This window comes from Cinclus cinclus, chromosome 16 (assembly GCF_963662255.1).
Source record: "Cinclus cinclus chromosome 16, bCinCin1.1, whole genome shotgun sequence".
NCBI classification, from domain to species: domain Eukaryota; kingdom Metazoa; phylum Chordata; class Aves; order Passeriformes; family Cinclidae; genus Cinclus; species Cinclus cinclus.
The window spans coordinates 9,553,609-9,559,603 of NC_085061.1; positions in this window are offsets into that span (position 1 = coordinate 9,553,609).

Sequence of the window (5,995 nt, forward strand, 5' to 3'; positions counted from 1 at the left end):
AGTCTGACTTAGTTTACTTACTTCCTTTATTGTACCTTGCAATGTTAATGCTGTGTTAACAGAAAACAGGGTGGAGGTTGGGACTTTCAGACAAGACACAGTTATTTAGTACTGCTGGGAAAAACTGGCCCAGGCATGTTGGTTCACGTCCACTGAAAGATGGGAAGCAGAAATGAAGGCAGCAGCCCAGACACCTGAGAGGGAAAACAAGCAAGAGGAAAATCATAAAACATGATCTCTGAGAGACCCTTCTGCTAGGCTTTTTTCCTAGTGATAAGCTGACTGCAGTTCTTTCCTGATAGCATTCCTACTACACCAGAAGTCAGAAGTAAAAACGTTCTGGTTTTTCCTCAGAAATTTGAACCAAATGCATTAAACAGAACCTCCTGCTTAGATACAATCTCATCATTAGTGAATGGACTCAGACTAAGGCTTCTTAAAATTGTAGTTTAAAAGAGGCACAGTAAATGCAGTTAATACAGTTTTGTTAAACAAGTGGAGATGTGTGTAACCTCTGACTAATTAAAATTGATTATTGTACAGAAATGCTATATGTTTGTAAAGGTTGATGAACATTGACTAAATTTGTTTTCACAGATCAGAAGTCATCAGTTGTTCATCTCAAAGTCTTGGTATCTTTGTTCAGTGTCTATATGGACAGAAAAATTAATTTACCAATGCATGAGTTGTATTTTAGCATTAAAAAAACCAACAACTAAATGCTACATAATACAGTATAGAAATATATACATTTTCAAAATTGAAGAAGCGTATTGAGCACATGTCTCAAAAGATAATACTAATTGGTTTCATATAATAAGAATATAGTATATTGAATAGTAAGACTGTTATTTAAGGTCTGATCCTTCTGCAAAACAGGCTGCATTCTATCCCTGAACAAAGAAGTTCAATAAACAATTATATACCATTGCATGCTGAAAACAGACAAGCCAAGCACAGAGAGCTCCTTTCATGCATCATTTTTGATTGTCCTACTCTGCAATATCAGGAACAGCAATGACAGCTTAAGTGGTAATGCTTTTTGACTTTGCAATAAACCAAATAAAGCCAAGTTGCACATTTTGGAATTTATTTCATACCACATCTAAAATATAAACAATATAGGGAGTTTTCATCCTTTTCAAACAATAGCAGCCACTGGAGACTGTTTCCAGAGCTGATGCTTTCCTCACATAAGGATTCTTACTAACTGAGTAGCAAAAGCATGTTTGATAGCCAGCTCCAGGAGCCAGGCTGGCCAACACAATTGTTGCACATTCTGTCAGCACATTTCCTCCATTCAGCTTTACTTCTACAATCTTTTTCAATATTGTTAAAATGAGCAATCATTTGTGATTCACACTCCCAAAAAAGGCAGAAACCAACAATTCCCAATGGCTATAAATTATTAATGCAATTGTGCCAATCACACAGAGCTTAGTGCATTTAAAAATGGAATGAGATTATCTGCACAGTTATTTTCAATCAGATTCATCTCTTATTAGGGGGCATTATGCATAAGGCTTGCTTTCAGAAAGCCATCTTCTTCAAAGAAGATTGTTGCACAATCATTTCTTGTGAAATATTACGCAAGCTCTATATTAGATACCAAATCAATTTTTTGTTTCAGAAAATAATTATATGTAATGGGTATTTTACTTTGTAGATAGACTGATTCTTTTCAATGTAAAAGTCTGTTCTGTTCTCTGTGTCTCTGTTCTGTTATTCCCATTCAAATCATCCCTGCTTTGAGTTGGCCCTCACTGATTTACACCAATCTAGCAAATATATAGGCAGAACTGAAGGCTGTGGTGAAGCTTTTTTTTTTTGCTGCAATAGCTTTAACAGGCTGTAATAGAAAAGTTTGTAAGTGTTACTGTACAAAGTATCTGTTTAAACAGCTGGGGCATACAGCTGTCTCAAAAAATAAAAGCTAGAAAATCTTCCTCTCTGATGTACAAAAATCTAAAAAAAATATTATAGAGCAGTAGAGATGCAAAGGATGTAAATATCAAGGTTGGTTCTGGGGAATCCAGAGGGTTGTCTTTCCTTGTACAGTCTCTTGGTTTCAGTGCTTGTTAGATTTTGGACTGTGTTGCCAGTGCCTGCACTGGAGGCCACATGGAACAGTCTAACTGAACTGGAGACACAGGATGATTTTATATTCCCTGGTGCATTTTGTAAGAGGATTAGAAAATTGTTTTTGTGCTCCCAACTCCCTATGGCTTATTCAAATCATCCCAACATCATGCCATGGAGTCTGGCCAGACACCAAACACAGAGAAACTGGAACCAAATTCAGTGGTGCCTCAAGCTGCAGGAGCAGGAGTACTCCCTTAGGAATGACTGGCTAGCAAGGTGGAATCTGACCTGCATTAAATGAAGATAGTTTGAGAGATGAAATAACTGAAACCACAAGGATAAAGAGACTCAGAGCACATAAGCATGTTCCATGTAAAGGAACTTAAATGTGTTGAGTCAACAAATACATCAGTGGCAGACTCTTATCACATGCTTAACTGCCCACCTTAATCTAGGCCAAGAAGCAGCTCCCATTTTCTAAGACCCTTGCTTTTTTGCTGCAAGCATTACAATATTTTATCTTCTGTATTCATGGGAAAAGTGATCTTTAAAGCACTGAGCTGTCAAAATGCTGCACCAGGATTTTGCTATATTATTTCACATATTTCAGCTTTGTAATTCGAGTACTGGCAATCCTCAGATCAAACACATCTTCTACGATGTGGAGAAGTGCCTGGTTCTCACGGTCACATGCCATGGTGCCATTTAACAACGTGAATTCCCATCTGTGAATCTGCTTCCTAGCATTTGCCTTGTACTTTATTTTTCCTATCCAGAAGTCTGGCAATAGTTTCTCTCTATTATTCTGATAAGAGTGTGGGTCAAACTCATTCCACTGTGAATGTGCATTTGTGCTTGCAGAGAGTGAGTGATTGATTGGTATCGGGCAGAAGTGACATCTCCTGCTACATTTCTGGCATGTTATTCTGTGGTTAATCAGTGCTACTGAGTGTCAGTCAAACCTACCAGATGTGACTCTAATGGATAGCTGCTGGTTGCCTGATGTCTGTTTTGTCACTGATGTGACTGTAGTGCTACTAAAAGTTTGGGGTTTGTTTTTTTTTAAAGGGCAAAAAAGAGAACACATCTTAGCAACTATGAGGAAATTGTATTTTTGAAATTAGCTGTGTTTGTATACCTCTGATTTTAAATATTCAGTCAGCTGATTTTTTCAATATTAATTAATCACAGAGCTATCCACACTTCTTTGATCAGGAAAGATTCATTCAAAAGAGTACTTGGGATTTTTTATGTGTCTTGTGGGGGGTAAAATATTGTTATTCTTAATTTAGTTATTTAAATTCTTAGTTCTGGAACACATGCATTATGAATAACCCTCACCAAAAACACCACAGAAACTTCTATTATGACTATGCCTTTTAAGCTGAAGCAGAGTCCCATTGAAGTAAACAATGTCATGAAGACAGAAGATTGTTCTCTCCCTAAGGAGCTTAAAAGACAGTCATAGTGAAAGGCTGAAATTATTTTCCTTTAATTACAAACCACAAATCCATCCAGCTTTAGACCCAGTATGAAACTTGAAGTATCCCAAGACCCTATTTCCATTCTGGTTTATACCTGAGACTGGCTCTAGAATTATCAGTTATTTGGCAAGCAGCACACTGGAACTTACAGCTCACACTTATGACTTAGATCAATCAGATTGCAGATATTTAAGTATAGGTATATTTATTCAAATACCATCTTTAGCAATTGCTCATCCAATTCCACTGGATCAAGGCTTTATTTATGGATCCAAACAGAGCTGATAGAAATTTTTGAACAAAAGGCCAATTATTTCATTGCTGTTTAAGAGTGCATTATGTTTTACTTACCATGTAAATAAAGTTTTATTGTGTATTTGCCAAGACTTTCGTAAGTAGGTGTGCTGCCTGGCTGTTTTAATTTTTCTCCTCATCTTTTAACATAAAGAATATTATTTCTTTCAGCAGGATATGGATTCAGAAAGCTTGACTGGTATTTGAAAATAAAAGTAAAACGTGTAGCACAGCCAAAATCTGCTCATCTTATTCAGTTTTACCAGAATCAACAAGGTCAGTGAAGGAACTGCTTGGAAGGAACTAGAACAGAGAAGGGGAATGACTTACATGTCCTGAGGCCTGTCAGAAAGCAAATTTCAAAACTACCTCCACAAGTGAGATTTTTAAACAGCGAAAAACTTTTTTGGAATATATAAATCTCAAAGTTCAGAGTAAACAAGAGATGAACCTGATTCACTAATTGTGGCACATCACCATTTTAGCTTTCTGGCTTCATTTTATTTTCAGACCCGAATCTTAATATAGTAGAATTGATAAATGCTAGTTTCTGAAGCACAAATTGAATCTAAAATTGAATTATCTTGAAAATTCTGGGGTATGTTCTTGTCCTAATTCAAATCCATATCTGCCGATGCCTGTCAAAATTCATCTTCAAAGGTATTCCCAATCTGGAGATTTGAAAGTGCACATGATATCTATTGGAAAGCACCAGGAAAGCAGTTTTTCTAAGGAACTACATCAAAGATTTTGTAATTTTTTTTAAAGCAATCTGTAATTTAAATAAAACATGAATTATAAGCCTTTTCATTCTAATGAGAAAAAAATGGAGATGGTAATTGTGCTTCATTTTGGTCTTGCAGTAAACATGACCCTTTCTCTTCTGATGCCTTAGAAAATATTGATATATATTTAATGCAAAGCACAAACTGACCTTAATTCATGGACCTAAAACATGTATATGCCTTTGTTGCTTTTAATTTTCAGTGAAAATGACACAGCATCTTAAACACACCCCCAGACAGCATTGTGGTGATTTACATTTTATTACTAGGGCAAGATCAAGATCATACTCATTAGTTCTAAAGTTAGAGTTCTATTGAATAAAACAGAAGGGAAGTTGGGGGTTTGGTACTTTTCTGAGGGGTCCTGATGGGCTTTTCTCATTACCCATATACCATGTAAAAATAATATGTTAAAGAAGACTTCTGAACAAGAAAATCTAACCTTAGCACCTCATATCTCTCTGCAGCTGAATTAATAATACTGAGATATGTAGCGAAACTATGAATTATTCTAAGGACTCAGAATTCTGCAGATATTATGTTTCACATCTTTGCACTTATTATGTGTAAATGTATGTACGTGTCTCTCTATAACTGTACACAATCCAGTCCATAGCTTATGTGTGACTTCCTTCCACCATAAACAGACAGTTCACCATGAGCTGCAGCTTTAATAATTCCTTGTAAGCAAGTACAGTACGGAAACTTGGCCAGGAGGATGCCGGATGTGGATAATGTTGATAATGCCAAGAGAAAGGATCTATCTAGGTGCTGTTTTAGAAAATAGAGCAATTTAGCAGCAGTGATATTTATAGAACTGAAGCACAGAAGAAACATGAAGCTAAACTTAGAAAGTTAAAGGGACCAATCAAGAAGAGGTAAAGGAAATGTGGTTATAACTGAGTGTCTCACAATTGCAATGTTCACCTCTATGATGTGCATTGCAATCCTCTCTAGTATGTGCTAGAAGAATGGAACACTGAACAGGAAAACTTTAAATTGCATAAACCTCTATAAAGGGGCTAAAAAAAACCATCACAAGGCTGGCTTCATCCCATTATGAATTTAGGGAAACCATGCTTCCATTCTGTTTATCAATTCCCCTGTCCCTGCTTATGCTGTAACAGCACTTCTACAGAGCCTAATTAACTGATACCTATAAATTACTATAAAGTTAATATTAAAGTGGCTAAAAAAGAACAAACTCTTACTGTTTTTAATACGGAGACTTGTTCTTTGGAAAGAGATGAAGTTTTACTGCATAAGTATGAGTAGGCTAGGCCCCTAAATAAAGAAGTGAAGAAAAAACAAAGAGCAGCAAATCTCATAGTATAAATTGTGGTGTCTCTC